The sequence below is a fragment of the Ornithodoros turicata genome, chromosome 1 (genome assembly GCF_037126465.1).
Source record: "Ornithodoros turicata isolate Travis chromosome 1, ASM3712646v1, whole genome shotgun sequence".
Lineage (NCBI taxonomy): Eukaryota > Metazoa > Arthropoda > Arachnida > Ixodida > Argasidae > Ornithodoros > Ornithodoros turicata.
In genome coordinates this window covers 64232842-64250437 of record NC_088201.1, presented here as the reverse complement: position 1 = coordinate 64250437, position 17596 = coordinate 64232842, and the positions used below count along the sequence as shown (strand labels likewise).

The following is a 17596-nucleotide window of genomic DNA, read 5'->3' as shown; positions in this document are numbered from 1 at the left end:
GTGATGTTCTTAACTTTGAAGAAAGACGTAACAAACTTCGAATACATTTTAGGTGCTGTCCCATTAAAACGTGTCGGTCATCATAAATACTTGGGGGTAATTATGAACAGTAAACTTTCGTGGCATCAACATATTACTTACATCAAGGGAAGGCACTAGGAAAGCTGAATATGATCCTATGCACTTGATGATGATGATGATGATGATTGAAACAAAAAAATGGGGATTGTAGTCCTCATCACAAGGGCCGGCTACCCCAGATCACCTAAGGAAAGGAAGGCCAGACACATCCACCCACACCCACTGGAGATGTCCAGTAACGTTAAATTAACAGCTTACATTACTATGATAAGGCCAATCTTGGAACGTTGCTCGGTTGCATGGTACCTCAAAGAAGTAAAGGTATGGTACCACAAAGTGTTGAAGAAAAAGGATATTGAGATGGTAGAAAGACGGGCAATTAGATTTATTTATAACAAGTATGGTAGGCATGAGTCAACTACCCAACTTCTGAGGGATGCAAATCTCACCCCTATAGTGATTAGAGTTAAAAGACAATGCTTAAAAACGCTGTGGCTCATTATAAATAATAAGCTCAATATCAATGCAGGGGTACTTCACTTTTATTGAAAACCAAAATTCCTTCAGATGGCACAGAAATTATATACGTGAACTATCCGGCAGAACCAATGTCCACAAAAACTATTTTTTCCCACTAACAATTTCCTACTGGAATTCTCTCCCAAAGAATATAACTGAATGTGGCACCTTGTCCGACTTCTTAGGTAAAATAAACGTAGTAGTCCAATAATATATGTAACTTATATCCTGTCATTTTTGTTTGTGTGTTTTTTCATGTTCCCTGTAAGAATTATTTTGGTGATATTGCATGAGTCCCAGTGTAATACACCTTGGCTTATTAATCCATACGTTGTAATTCTGTATGCTTTGTTGTGCGAGTTTCTCTTGTACGCTCCGTTTGTTTCACTCCTACGACAGCACCCCAGGGTGCTAGTAGTATTATTAAATAAATAAATATAAACTAAGCCTATCGTACTGTTTACTCTTATCGTTGAATAATCTATCTGAATCTGACTCTGATGTACTATATGCCCCGTACAGCTCACACCGCAGTACTATTTGTTCAGCCTTACCTAATACGTAATTCGCCTAGTTTGTACATGGTTTCTCCCCTGGCTGCCTTGTCCTGCTCTTCACATATGTCAGTGCACCACCACAAAGACACGAGGGCTGTTGTGGGCACCTTACCAAAAATAAAATTGTTTCTTGGAATAAAGCGATGAAGAAGACAGACCGCCAGTCGTACAGGAAGAAATATTGTGAGGGTACACTGTCTTCTTTCGGCAAGCTCCTTCATTCGGCACTTACCATGTCAAGTTGAAATGTTCGCACAATGGGGGTCCAGATATGTGGAACCCAGCAGCACCAGACGTAAACAATGTCATTTGTGAAAATGTCCAGTCTAAGTTGCACAAAATTAAATTCAATTCAGTTTATTGATTTCAAAAATCCCCTTGGAACAAGTTACATATGGCAGGAGCAAGCCATCTGCAGGGAGATAAAGTACAAAAAAGCTGAGTGGGAGTACAGACAAACGTAAAGACAGAGCTTGTGGACTAAGTGGCCTAGGTGATTATGCAGAAAAAGGAAATAGCGACAACTCATATGAAATTGTGAAAAATAGAGGGGACAGTTGAGGTTCGGCAACTGAATGGGAAGCTATTCCGCTCTGTGAATGCTTCAGGAAAAATGACTTCATCAATGGACAAACTCAAGAAACTAGTGTGCTACCTGGACATCGAAGTTGTACCTGAGACATTAGGGCACAATATTGCCTTGGCCATAGATACACTACTAGCAGTGTGTCAGATTCTGATAACGGAGGGCACCCCACAAGGTGTACCCGAAATGAAGTGCCGCTTGCTCCGTGCTGCAAAAAAAGAAATGGAAAAGCAATTCAGTTACAGAAAAGCCCATCAAAGCAAAGGAAGAGGAAAGCACAGCATAGATCAAGCAATGGAAGAGCAAAAAGAACTGCAAAAAGCAATGGAAATTGGCATGCCCTCGTCAAGCGAAAAAGAGGTTCACTTCCTGACAGAAGAGACAAAACATCCGTCCCCACCCACACGCTAGCAATGGGGATGCCTGACAATCAGAGAAACAGGAAATCCAGGGTGGCGATGCCCGAAAGCTGCGAGCCTGCCCTTCCCTTACCTATCTGCCTTACATATGCAAGGGGAGGTAGTGATGTTGTACTTGCATTTGGAAAGCCCTCAAACATATTTATAAGGCTCGTTGATCTCAGGTCCCTCGACACTACAATCGACAGGTCTAAAGAAGCCGAGCTATGTGCGTCTGACCAGTTATTTCAGAAGGGCCACCTCTTCGACACAATAACTGAGGCATTTTTCATGTAGCTCAGCGTAAGGTTTGACAAGGTTGCAAGTACTTACACCTACTTGATGCCTCTGTTCAGAGGTGATAATGTGGCACATTTACTCGCAGAAGAACTGCTCGTCACCAAGTCCGTGGACGACAGGAACACGCTTTTCATCCCATATTACAAACGAGACAAGCAACGGGCAATGTTTGTTGCCCTCAGTGACACGGACTCAGTCCTGCTTTACGATCTCTTAACTGATTTTCTCAAGCACCTCTCCCTGGGAGGTCAGTGGAGTCCTCAAATAGTGCAACAGTGGTTGAATAGCGAAGAAGAGAGTGGTGGAATCATTGTGTGCTGGTTTGCACTAGCAGGTGGCTTCAGGCTAGTAAGGACAAAGACAAGGTGCATGTGACATAAGAAAAATGTGTCACCACATCTTTGAGAGCATTGTCAGTGGGTGCTTGAAACGCAGCTGAAGAGTGAAGCAGAAACGCTGAAGAGAAACGCAGATAAAGAGTGCTTCGGCTGTGAGAACAGAGAAGGTCACAGCAAGCAGATGCGAAGTGATACCTGCATGCAGTACCACTGTGATTGCGTATGAGGAAAATATGTAACCGTGTTAAAACGTGACACAAGACTCCAGTGCTGAGTGAATTGTTGCATATCTGGCGACACTGATGTTGCCAGACTACAGGAGCAGAATGAAACACGAAGTATTTTCTGAAGCAGGCTTGAAAAAAACTTTCTTGTTGAACTCTTCCTTGAAAGTAACTGCACATTAATCACATGCAGCATCACTTGCACACGGAAGTCCGTGCGCTGGGTGCACATGGTTGGGCGTAGCAAGAGTTGGGCCCTGGGTACCATGGGCCCCTGAAGAGGCCCAGGATGCGGGCTCCCTTCCTTCAAAGATGACTCTCCTATCTCGCCATCCCTGCTTCCATGTAACCACTGACACAGGTGTGGATGACGCTGATAGACAACAAATGAAATATGGCAATCCTGCTGTGCAGTGTTCCAGAAATACTACAATAGCACAATACAACACAGTAAAGATCAGGGAACATTCTGGAAGTCCAGAACGTCAATACATCACTAATGGCATAATAGAACACTGCACAAGTGATGACGAAATGAGCCGAGTACAGTACTCCCCCCCCTCCCCCAGAAAAAAAAAATAAAGAAAAATTTGAGCCTAATCATAGTGAGGTAGTAGTCCCCAGTTCGGACAGCAGTGACACAAGTGTCGCTAAAAGCCAGCTTGTGTGATCCTTTCGCCGTTCAGAAGGGCAATTCCGATGTATGCTATAGTGATGGAGGCAGAGAGATGACGAGAGGTGATGTGACGAAGATAGATCTAATAGATATAACAGAAGATCTAACTGATGAAGAGCCAAGCACACGCCATGCGGTAGTACAGATGCTGAATATGGCAACATCCTTGGTGTAGAAACTGAGGACAGACAGCCATGGAAAGGCAATATAGAGAATAGAGAGCCAGAGGTGGAAAGAATGCAGTTAGCTCCCATAACAAGACGCTGGACCGTCATTGCTGTAGATCTAAAGAAGTAAGAAATAATGTGCTTCGACCCACTCAAAGAATCCAGAAAGAATGTGAAGGACCACGGTGATCGTTTTTCTCTGTGTGAAATACAGAAGAAACAGAAAATGGCACGTTAGCCTCGGTATGAAACTCAAAATGGTTCGTTAACCTCCAGCACGACATGAGCAGCTGTGGTGTTTTGGAGTGCTGACGTAGAACACTTCTCAGCTTGTAGGACACTCACCCAGCAACATGTACTTGAAATGAAAAGGTGGATATGTGATAGACCTCGGAGACACTACCTTGGCCGGGACTGTTTAACACAGATGGCAAACAGATGACTAAGCTGGAGTCACTGAAGAACGATGAACATGGTGTTAAGTGCATGGCGCACAGCAGCAAGGGATGTCTTAATGCGATCATCCACAATCCATTCAACTGTTCTCCGTGAACGAGAACTCGTGGGATTCAAGATAATGCATAGGTGATTATAACAAATCATGTGGGCACAAAAAATTTGAGAGAGAGGTTATGTGTGTAATGGTACAAAGGCGGCAAAGGCCAAAGAGTGCCAGAACTATGGGGAGTGTGTGGGGGATGATGATGGGAGAGAGAGAGAGGACGATAACAAGTGAGTGTAGTTATTAAAAGCTATCTACAGTTATGAGCGATGAGATGGTCCAGGATAAGAGAGAAAGGAGGATGACGATAACAAGTGCGTGTGGCAGTTAAAAGCTATCTACAAGTATGAGCGATGAGATGATCCAGGATGAGAGATTTACATGAGGAACTGGGTGATAAAGGCTAAAAGCGGAGCAATGCTGAACTTTAACACTGGCAGGATGTCTTGGTAGGGTAGTCCTAGAGGCGACTCCTCTTGTGCCAACGCTCGCCGAGCCTTACGGTCGGCTTGTTCATTCCCTGGGATCCCAGTGTGGTTGGGGACTCAGCAGAGACAGATTGAAAAGCCTCGGGAACAAAGTTGAGTCGCAAGCGCCCGTCCTTGCTTGACGAGGTGATTCTTGGTGTCAGAGCATGAAAGCAGCACACGCACAGAGCTTAGCGAATCAGAGTAAATAACGGAGTTTTGAAGGTCATTTTGTTGAATGTGTTGCAGAGCCAGGAGAATCGCGTAAAGCTCTGTGGTGAAAACTGTGGCATTCGTGTTCAAGTGTGCCATTATAATAGAATCGCCTTCAAGGGCAACAGCCGCCACGCCATTGCTTCCTTTGGTCCCATCAGGGTAGATAGCATGGTGGTCCCCAAAGTCATGGTGAATCTCCAGGAATTCCAGGAGAATGACAGTGTGTGCAGTGGATTGTTTGTCAAACTGTGTCAAAATTAGCCATATTATCCATTACTTTGTCGAGCAAGGTAGAATACACCAAGCACTATCCTATGTGCGCACCATATATGAGAGCAGCAATTTTGAAACACCTGCAAAAAGCAGAGACAGGCGATTTTTTCCACCACTGTCCACTGTCCTTTTTCGAAAACTACTGGCAAGAATATGGCAGCAAAGCAAGTTGTTATGGACGCCACAAGCTCAGCAAGTGAGTGCTCTGGGATGCGTGCAAAGATGCCATCGAGAGCCGTCACAGATGCTCGGATGGGATGAAGATGGGCTTCTCGACGGTACAGGGTCATCTGGTTGAACAGAAAACCTGTAAGTGGAAAACTTGTTATGGCAGCACCACATAGAATACTCAAGGCAATCAACATAAACCAAATTGCACTTTTTGTTCCTTCTTGACTGCAAGCAGATCAAGCAATGAGAAGTCTATGCTGCAGAATACAAAATGCTTTTAACATGCTCTGCATGGCACCATAAGCAAGACTGCCGCATTCCTGCTTACGCATGTAGAGGTAGAGCACATGCAAAAAAGTAATCTGTCCGCCTGATAAGTATGTTAGCATGTGATAGGGAGCAAAAGTGACTCATGGGGTCTCTTACTTGCTCCCTAATTGTGTAAAATTCTAGGATTCCCAACATTTCGTAATTTCCTGTTCTTGCCAACCATTGTGGGATCGTGTTGAGTGTTACCCAGACACAAGACCAAGCACAGCAACAGCTGCGGGTTTTAGCAAGAAACAAGACTGCAGAACGTGCAACTGCACAAACTAACTTATCTATTTACAGTCACGTCTCGCTTATCCGGAGTGCAGATATCCGAAAAACTCGTTATCCGGACTACATTACAGGAAATGAACCTGCTACCATTGGATTTTGTCTCGCTTATCTGGCATTCATTATCCGTATCTGGGCAGCAAGTACGGGGACTAAACTTCCAGGGCCTAGGTCATTCTGATTCACTTATCTGGAAAAGTTAATGTCCTTGGTCCCTGGCATGTATTGCTGTGTCCGCATTGTTCTGGAAAAGGGTCACATCCTACCGGAGCATTCTGTACTGTTTGACTCTCCTTTCTTCAGGAGTCACTCCCTTCAGACCTCCCCCCCCACACACACGCAATAGAGATGGCAGGCGATAAGTGAAAGAGGTGCCCTATATGCACCGGGCGCAACAAGTTCACATGTGAACGTCAAAGTCCAGGACGTCCAAAAGAACCACCTGTCTATTGGCCTATGCCAAAGAAATTTGCAAAAAGACAAAAACGTGTGTGCAGGACATTACCCTTCTTTGAACAGCAGGGTGACGCAGCAGGTGCCGTGGCTGTGACCACAATTCTGTCACATGCATGCCTACTACTTTTAAGCAGCTCACTTCGTAGCAATTTTGGAAGTAACTACCTTTTCTTGGTTTAATTTTCTGGAGCTATGAAGAGGTCTCCCAAATTTTCGGTTTTCCCGGGAAGTTTGCTTGGTTTGTCTATCCGGAAATTTGTTATCCGGACGAAAAGGGAGGACTCCCGAGGTGTCCGGATAATTGAGACATGACTGTCTTTATATATTAATCTATTTATCATGATTACTAGTAGCACTATAGTAAGTGTCATTCTGTGCACATGGTAAAGGTTACAAGGAAAGCAATGCGGGCTTGTTTGTGCGTCAAGGAGATGGAAAGAAGTTAGAAGACAGTTCGGTCATGTTTCTCGTTCCTTTACAACAAGCCCGCAAGGTGAAAGAATTTGAAAAATGACTGAGAACATTGAGAAACTCACGCACAACAAAAATTATGGTGCAAAGCTAGACTTATGAGGTTATAAAAAGGAGTGGTGTGGGGCTAAGCAAATATGTTGGGTCAAATTGTGGCGTCGGTTTGAATTAACATAGCAAGTTCCAGAATGGGGAAAGGAGATGTAAAAAGGTTGTGGATATTAATCAAGGTTGTGGATATTAATCAAGAACAAATAGGGCAACATCAGAGGGTAGGGTCTTTCCTGTCTGGAAGTTACAAAGCCCTATATAAAAGCAGTATACTGATGTAGTTGCCTCACATGACATGCCAGTGCAAAAGGTGTGTCAAGCGCATGCGTACCAAATACATGCATGTGGACTGCTCCAGTCACACCTCCCTGAACTGCTGGGGGAAGCCGCTGCCATGTTGCAAATTGTAGTTAGGGTCGTCAATCAGGATATCCCGAATTCCGGCCAATTTTTGATGTCCCAAAGTCCTGGGATTCCTTCTGGAAAATCCCAGGATTTTGCGAGATCAAATATGACAGGAAAATCAAACACCTGTGGGACGTCAGGCACAGACTCCTTTGTAAGGAAATGGCACTTGACTGGAGGTGGCAGAGGACCGCTGCTTACACGTGCGTACAGACATTTGCTGACTGTCGTTTCTTCTAGTGCAGATGCTGGACGGACCTTCAGTTCAGCAGCCAGTATTTGCACAAAGTTTGCTCCGAACTGGGGGACACCACCGTAAACGCTCCGTGCTTTCTCACGTTGGGTTTTAATCATTGTACAATGTGATAAGCACGCAGCGACAGCATTGTAAACTGTTTAGTGCTTCGTTCCTTTCTATTCGTTCTTTTTTTTTTTTTTGTTGTTGCTGCTGCTCTTCATTCAAGTGGACCATTCCACCATTTGACGAAATATTTAGTTAAAGTTAATAATTTAATTAAATAAAGTTAATATTTCCTGTTACTTTAAGTGTAGCGGGCCTCACCTTTTTTCAATGACAACGGTGAAATGGTGATGAATAAAAAATGAGTCGCATTATCATAGGAGAAAAATAAATAAATAAATAAATATACAAAATGTAAGAATTTTGCCATCACTATTTTACCAATTTGGTTACATTGCAAATTTTTGAATGCAAATTTTCCTTTAGGAAAAGGTAAAACTGAGCAAGCACACATGAACTGTGCACAACACGCTGATATAGGCACATGAGTTAAATGGATTTGGAAGTGGGGTCCTGCATGGCCCGCGGGTGACCTACACGTTGTCGCAGGTGACCGGTCCAGGTTTTCGGAGTCGTGCGGGTAGAAGGTCGGGTGCGGTAGACATATTTTACCAACACACCATTAGAAAGTACACCAATTCGCTCAACTTCTCATGTGTATGTACTGCAGTCACTCGAAATATGACGTGAAATGTCGTTGACAAGGGCGTAACAAATGCTCACAACGTTAGGAAGCAACAGCGACTGTGTGTCCTGTGTCTATGTCGTGTTTCGTATCATCATGCCTCAAGTCACAAACCAACATCCATTTGCACTTTTTTTGCCTCCAGCGCTGATGTCATACAAGAAACCATGCACAAAGACACATCTAGTTACAAGGCACAGACCAGGGAGTTCGTGAGTTCGTCAGCGTTCATCGTGTTGCAGGTCAGGTGAGCTTTTGGAAAAAATATGCGGGAGGATGCTGGTCTCAATTTGTAAGGGGACGTGGGTTGCGCGTCAGGTGCAGATTTTAACCTGCGGGCACGTGTTGGATGCGCGTAAGATAATTTTGATCCACGCAGGAATATATTTGGAAACACCACCTGAACCCAACACAATCCCGAAATCCCGGGATTGTAAAAATAGCCCAGGATTGACAACCCTAATTGTAGTGCAAAATGGATAGGTTACCCACTTTAAGGCAACTGTCAATGTACGGAAGAAAATGCCCTCAAAGATTTGCAACATATTACTTCTACTTTCAGGACCAACAGGAACAGCCTAGGAATGTAAAAAAAAAAGAACATGGAAAAAAAAAATGTAATCCATAGGCCAGTAAGTTGTAGGACAGGTTATCCTATTTGAGCACTTTATTTGTGACTGGTGACTTCGACTAACTGCAGACTGATAATGACATTTAATATGGTTGTCGGTGTGCACTGTTCACGTTCACTGCACCATATTCACGTTGAGGTCACCCCAAAACGTTTTCTTTTGTGAGCTTATGCAACTGGTAGCGTGCAATAAGCAGGTCACGAGCTATAGCAACATTGTGATACTGGTCCTTAATAAGATGGTTCACTCGGACTGTGCACGCAACGAGATCAAACAGCTGCAAGTTGCATCAGCAAGGCATGTGTGTAGGCAACCTTCAGCTATGGAAATTGGCGTTGTGTGCCTGGTGGAGGGTGCATGGTATCACCCGTCCAGGATAGCTTCCACTAAGCCGGAAAGTCACTGCGAAGAGTGAATGCTTACTGTTAGGAGCTGGCAGAGTCGAAGAAGCACCCAGCACTGGGCAATTGTAAAGGTGGGCTGCACGGAGATAATGACTGCCCATGGGCAGCAAAGAGGACCTGCAAGAAGTTAGAGAACTGAGAATATTTCCTACTCACCATGTTTACTCATATGGTGTAAAAAAAATTAGGCTAAGACTGAAAAGCAAACCTGTAGAATTAGATTTTGGATTGTGTTAGATGTTGTTGTTGTGTTGTCATTGTTGTAGTCTATGTTGTTCTGTATAAGCCTGTTCTTAACTTTGTAATTCCACATAGGTGCATGCATATTTCATAAGGTGATCTGACACATTAGCATGCAAGCTTCAGACATTTGTCATAGTTGCAAATAAGTTCCAATGAAAACGAAAGGAAAGTTAGGTAGCAAGCGAGCTGGTAGTGACGATCCATGACTTGAAAACCCGAGACTAGGTAGGGACGATAAAGGACAAACACAAACACGGTCTCAAACTCAGCTCTGTTTTTGTCCCTACCTCGTCTCGGGTTTTCAAGTCATGGTTCCAATGAAAGTTTACTGATGTCCTTTTTGTGAAGTTGCCAAGTGTCCCTTGCTGCCAGAAGGTCATATACGGATGAAAGAATTGGCTCACCCCAATGTTGGGTACACTTTTGTAAATATTTGTATAAAATTTTGCACTTAGCATAGAAAAGAACTTAAAAAGTACAAGAACGGCGGGTGCTCTACCATTCCTTGTGTATCTGCTAGTTGTATTTGTAGTGTATTTATTGTGTACCGTAATTTCATGCGTATCAGCACAGCTCGGCGTGATTCTTTTTTCGCACAGGCGCTCTGCGGCTTGTCGACCGGTGTGGCTTATCTCATAACTATTTTCCCCTGGTATTTTCCCCATACCGTGTTGTTAACGAAAGGGCTGACACCGCACGAGACATTTCTGGCACAGCACCGCCCTGTCAATGCACGAACAATGCGAAATGGGCGCGTCCACATTCGAGTAGACTGACCCTCCTGGTACTTTCCCCCAAGCAGCTTTAACGAAAGTGGTGACAGTGATTCATGTCTTCTGGAAGGCCACTAACACATCGATCCATGAAAGACATGCAACAAGGCCACAGTCTGATTTGGTAGAACACTACAACTGACCTCCTTTGTCGTACACCATACCAAACCCAGAGTATGGATCACAGGATTTACGGCCTTCTCTATGGTTTCCTTTGTTGTACAAATCAGCCATGTCGTATTGCCTGCGGCTTATCTGCGAATGCAGCTTCTCTGCCAGAAAATTTTCAAAATGTTCCTGAAAACAGGTCCTGTGGGTTAAATGCAGTACAGCTTATAGACATGAAATTACGGTATATGTTTTATTGTATTTCTCTAACATAATACAAGGGTGAAAAAAAAAAGTACAGTGTGGTAAAACCTCTCGAGTACAAACAGTTCAGGACTGATGTTCCATAAAAGATGCGAGATGCAAATACTTGGCCATTGCTGTAGTCCTGCCAAATGGAGTGGTTTCACTGTACACATTGGGGGAATAGCTCGGGTATTGAGAAAAAGAAGAAAAAAATTATGCACAAAAATTGAGGACTGTAAATGTTTTTCTTTGTTGCCAGGATACTGTGTAATCCATTTGTATCATCCATGCCTGAAACGCGGTATGCTGCTGCAATGGTAGTCAGCATTTTGGTGACATTAGATGTTGTATGTTACACCTGTGTTCTTGTTGGGCAAAGCTGTGATGTTGTTGCTATGACAAAGCTTTAAAAAAAGTTACAGTACTTGCATGACAAAAATTACTTTGAGTGACAGAAAATGATGAAGCTCAAAATTTCTCATCGTGACTACATCGTGAAGACAGTGTAACTCTACAAAGTGAATACTATGTGAGGCACGTAAAAGAGATCTCTCAAGGCCTGCATAGAAATGGCCGCAAGAGGCTATATTGAAACGGAACAAGACAGAGAAGTTATGACAGCCTTCAAGCCCATGCAGTTACAAGATTGCACATCCTGAATTTTCCTTGGTACAGTGGGGCACGCCATTACTGTGAAAGATTTTCACCAAAATGAAAAGGCTGGGAATGTGCTGTCACAGAGCAGAAATGGAAACCAAGTGTTTGCAATCAAAGTTGGCAAGTACATTGGCTTGGGCACCCTACTAAGTGTGCATGATTTACCTTTTGCTACCTTTTAGTCCGATGCTACCTTTTAGTCGGAATGAATGGTGCAAGCCTGCAAGACAGAAACAGTGGCCCCTAGTGTGGCGTAGAGCCCCAGAACAAGCCATCATGTACAGTTTCCCAGAATCAGCAGATTGTGAATGACAGCTAAGCTCCAGTGAAGCCTCCATTACCACACGACAGAGCAGCGTCTGTGGTGGCCAGCAGCCACAGAGGCTAATGCTCTTGGATTCCTTGAGAAAGAAGGGCCACCGTCAACACTGAGATGCACACAAGCCAGCACATCATTCACTTTTGCCTTTTTCTGCGTGTGTGTCTGTGTGAAAGAGTGGCCCCTGCCAGGATTAGCTTCCTGCAGCCAGTGAAAGTGAAAGAAGGGCAACTGCAGCGACGATATCCCAGAAGTTGTGTATGAATGAGGCTAACTTACATTATTTTTGTGGCGGGACAAAGTCGAGTGGGAGAGATCCTCAAGTACAGAACAAGACTGGATGCTGGATGAATGGAAATACACAGCTATAAAATCTTGTATTGAATGAGTGAATCAATGAAAACGAATGTAGAAAACAAATTGGCTTCAAGGTCTGTAAAACCTACACAGCTGAACAAAAGGTACCTGTGACGCAACATCATCTGGGCTGACGGCATGAAAGGGTCAGACAGACGAAAAGACTTGAAATGAAGGGAAGACAGCGTGTTTACACTGTGTCATACCACGAATGCTCAAAACCGGGAGCTGAACTGTGTGGTCGTGTTAGGGGAAGCCCATGAGAGACCCAGGAAACCAAGCATTTAAGTGCAAGTGTTGTGTTGCATAAATATAAAGAGAGCTTCCTGCAGAATTCTCCTCATACCAGCAGGGGCTCTGTGCTCTTAAGTGCAGACGTAGTGTCTGGAGACTTAAATGACACAAAGGTTGCAAGGAGGAGAAACAAAGGGTGTCATGCACCCCCATTGAAAGACAAGATGCGAGGAAGCACAACGTTCCACGACAAACACAAAAAGCCCTGTCTACACCTCTGACGATCCTCGGACAACGTGTGCAAATGAGTTATGATGCGATTTCACCTGTGGAAGATGAAAGTTAGAATAACAAGGCTGTATATTCCAGCAAATGTAAGCGTAGTGACAACTTCATGTAGCTTCAAAGATTGTGTAAGATGCAAATAGGAAGAGGAAGCCTAAATTATGTGGGCTTTGTTTTCAAGCTCTGCCATACCAACCACAACAAAACACAGTACATTTAGCTTAGTTGTTCTATGCCCACACTGTGTGAAGAAAGCATTTAGTATAAATGTAAGGTGTGTCATGCATATGTTTAGAATACAAGCAATGAGCGATCCCAAATAAATCGCTTTTTAAATATAGCAGCTTTGTTTTTGGACGATGAACGAATGTTTTTGGGTTGTTGTAAAGGAAGTACATGTTCTTATAATTGCTTTTATTCGGAGTAAAAGTTATTTAAGTCGGCCAAAGAATGGAACATACGCACAGGCTAAAAAGCAGGGAGTGTTCCTGAAACTATGCAGATGATAGTTGTGTTTACGATATGGGATGCCATGAAAGGACACCCACACGCATGACTTGTAGGTACAAAGAACATAAGATAAATACCACACATAAATACGGTGAACCCCCCGACAAAATAACTATACTGCTCGGAATGGTACGAATCCCTCCTCAGATTTTCATCTTGGCCCGATGAACAGAAGAAATGCAATTAATCGCCCCTATTCGGGAAATAAATATGCGAAAGATGGAGCACAGACGAGCAGACTGGTCGGCGAGCCACGGCTACTTCGATCGATCACTGTGAAATAACTACTGCTCGGAATGGTACCAATCCCTCCCCAGATGTTCATTTGGACCCGATGAACAGAAGAAATGCAATTAATCGACCTTATTCGAGAAATAAATATGTGAAAGATTGGAGCACAGACGAACAGACTGGTCGGCGAGCCACGGCTACTTCGATCGATCACTGTGAAATAACTACTGCTCGGAATGGTACCAATCCCTCCCCAGATGTTCATTTGGATCCGATGAACAGAAGAAATGCAATTAATCGACCTTATTCGAGAAATAAATATGTGAAAGATTGGAGCACAGACGAGCAGACTGGTCGACGAGCCACGGCTACTTCGATCGATCACTGTGAAATAACTACTGCTCGGAATGGTACCAATCCCTCCCCAGATGTTCATTTGGATCCGATGAACAGAAGAAATGCAATTAATCGACCTTATTCGAGAAATAAATATGTGAAAGATTGGAGCACAGACGAGCAGACTGGTCGACGAGCCACGGCTACTTCGATCGATCACTGTGAAATAACTACTGCTCGGAAAGGTACCAATCCCTCCCCAGATGTTCATTTGGATCCGATGAACAGAATAAATGCAATTAATCGACCTTATTCGAGAAATAAATATGTGAAAGATTGGAGCACAGACGAGCAGACTGGTCGACGAGCCACGGCTACTTCGATCGATCACTGTGAAATAACTACTGCTCGGAATGGTACCAATCTCTCCCCAGATGTTCATTTGGACCCGATGAACAGAAGAAATGCAATTAATCGACCTTATTCGAGAAATAAATATGTGAAAGATTGGAGCACAGACGAGCAGACTGGTCGGCGAGCCACGGCTATTTCGATCGATCACTGTGAAATAACTACTGCTCGGAATGGTACCAATCCCTCCCCAGATGTTCATTTGGATCCGATGAACAGAAGAAATGCAATTAATCGACCTTATTCGAGAAATAAATATCTAAAAGATTGGAGCACAGACGAGCAGACTGGTCGACGAGCCACGGCTACTTCGATCGATCACTGTGAAATAACTACTGCTCGGAATGGTACCAATCACTCCCCAGATGTTCATTTGGATCCGATGAACAGAAGAAATGCAATTAATCGACCTTATTCGAGAAATAAATATGTGAAAGATTGGAGCACAGACGAGCAGACTGGTCGACGAGCCACGGCTACTTCGATCGATCACTGTGAAATAACTACTGCTCGGAAAGGTACCAATCCCTCCCCAGATGTTCATTTGGATCCGATGAACAGAATAAATGCAATTAATCGACCTTATTCGAGAAATAAATATGTGAAAGATTGGAGCACAGACGAGCAGACTGGTCGACGAGCCACGGCTACTTCGATCGATCACTGTGAAATAACTACTGCTCGGAATGGTACCAATCTCTCCCCAGATGTTCATTTGGACCCGATGAACAGAAGAAATGCAATTAATCGACCTTATTCGAGAAATAAATATGTGAAAGATTGGAGCACAGACGAACAGACTGGTCGGCGAGCCACGGCTACTTCGATCGATCACTGTGAAATAACTACTGCTCGGAATGGTACCAATCCCTCCCCAGATGTTCATTTGGACCCGATGAACAGAAGAAATGCAATTAATCGACCTTATTCGAGAAATAAATATGTGAAAGATTGGAGCACAGACGAACAGACTGGTCGGCGAGCCACGGCTACTTCAATCGATCACTGTGAAATAACTACTGCTCGGAATGGTACCAATCCCTCCCCAGATGTTCATTTGGATCCGATGAACAGAATAAATGCAATTAATCGACCTTATTCGAGAAATAAATATGTGAAAGATTGGAGCACAGACGAGCAGACTGGTCGACGAGCCACGGCTACTTCGATCGATCACTGTGAAATAACTACTGCTCGGAATGGTACCAATCCCTCCCCAGATGTTCATTTGGACCCGATGAACAGAAGAAATGCAATTAATCGACCTTATTCGAGAAATAAATATGTGAAAGATTGGAGCACAGACGAACAGACTGGTCGGCGAGCCACGGCTACTTCGATCGATCACTGTGAAATAACTACTGCTCGGAATGGTACCAATCCCTCCCCAGATGTTCATTTGGATCCGATGAACAGAATAAATGCAATTAATCGACCTTATTCGAGAAATAAATATGTGAAAGATTGGAGCACAGACGAGCAGACTGGTCGGCGAGCCACGGCTACTTCGATCGATCACTGCGAAATAACTACTGCTCTGAATAGGCAGAAATCCTGCCCCAGAAGCTTAGGAAGCTTACTTGACGAGATGAACGAGGTAAGAACAAGTGACACACTTACCCTGTTTAATATTAAAACTGGGCTCACTTGACTTCATCAACAAGCGATGCTTCTCAAACGGCACGGGGACAGAATAGCCAGTGATTCACTATATGCCAACGCAATCGGCACATAGCCTCGCTCCCAGGGTCAAACTAAAGCTTCTCCTATCTTGAATATGTGTGATTTCCGGTTGTAGAGACGTCCCAAATAGATAAAAGACAAGACGCTAGATCCTGAGGGGTATCATTGCCGCGTCACTCACTCTTCTAGGTGCTTCCGCGCAAAAATGTAGCTCCTACTTCTCATTGGCTGCTGCGTGGGACGCCTTGCATTCTAGTTGCCTCCGCGAGAAAAATGAAACCATTATTTCAATTTCATCTATTTTTGTTGTACTGTTTATTAATAGCCCTGTTCTTTCACACGAATGTTGCACGGACGATCTTTTTCGCGTTGTTGAAATGCTGGGAACTTTTTGCCTGCTTTGTAGTGTGTTGGGTTTGTGTGTTGAAGGTTGAAGTCGTTGAAGCCGGTTGAAGCCGTCATGGCTTAGAAGCCCGCTCATATTCGAAACTTTGAAAGTGTATCTGAAGCATGCGAAGCACTTTGTAATTTGTCAGTTTGCACTGCGTATCACCGCTATGTTTATCATGGGTCATCATGAGGCACCTCACGCCAGTGATATGGATTTGATGGAACAAATCGGATTCAAGTCAAGTCTTTATTTTCGAGAAGAAATGAAGTCATTATGTATCCAGAATTATAGCTTTTTTATTCTGTATTTATTTATTTCTGCTACGCAACAACGTCTTACGACATTATACTGTGGCGGGGATACATACAAATAAAAGTAAGCAATAAGTACAGCATACAAAAAGAAAAATTGAAAAGCACACATTTATAGACAACAGGTACTCAGGTCCCGAAAACATAAGCTCTATACATCCATGATAGGCAAGCCTGAGCGATGGGCAAGACACGTAAACAAACACGAACACGAAACGTGTTTACGTGTCTTGCCCATCGCTCAGGCTTGCCTATCATGGAATTTATCCAGCAGCTAGCCTGCATTTACGCCATTCTGTCAATAAGCTCTATACATCCCTTAGGCTTAATTTTCCTCTAATGATAAATCTCGATATGTACGATGGAGGTTCCTTTGTCATATACTAATTTTATCATGAATAATATTATCTGAAAATTGCAAACGTAACTGTTGTCTCCTTGTCGACAAACTATCTCAACCTAATCTTGACTTTATCTCGCTTATATTAACATCCATGCAACTCATCTGGCCGCAATATTCTGAACCCTCTCCTGAATTAAAAGCATTTCGTGCGGATCCCATACTGATAATGTACAGGCACGCAACGCTTCGGAACCGGTTCTGCAGTAAAAAGTTAAAGGTATCAAGAATATATATGAGGAATACTTCAGATTTCGAAGAATACAAGTTGACACGGGTGTGGAAACAGTCCGGGTGCAATATGTCACGAGGAGCTTTTACAATTTCGCTGCAATACCACACTACTATATTGAAAACAATGATTATGTATGAACAAATTAATATAGTGCAAGAGAACTGATGTACTCTATAACATTTTTTTAGTTCGTATTTGAGTCTTGTATCGTCCTCGTCGTCTTCTGTGTTCTTCAAACTCAAGGAAATGTTACATCTTTCAATAGCCTTGTGTCCAGCTAGACACAATTGCCGAAAATCTGCCGGAGATCGGTATTTGGTTCGCACAAGTCGCTGCAACTTGGGCTGACGTCGTCATAATGTCACCTGCGAAGGCAGTTCGAAAAC

The 17596-nt window shown here is 43.6% G+C and overlaps 1 long non-coding RNA gene across 1 annotated transcript; it reads right to left on the bottom strand.

Annotated features, from left to right (window-relative positions):
- Positions 1–1327: 1327 nt before the first annotated feature.
- LOC135378321 (uncharacterized) lies at positions 1328–15944 on the bottom strand. The gene is made up of 3 exons (XR_010418326.1): positions 15811–15944; positions 9500–9597; positions 1328–5611 (listed from the first exon to the last, which is right to left on the bottom strand). It is a non-coding gene; the product is annotated as an uncharacterized LOC135378321 (long non-coding RNA).
- Positions 15945–17596: the final 1652 nt, after the last annotated feature.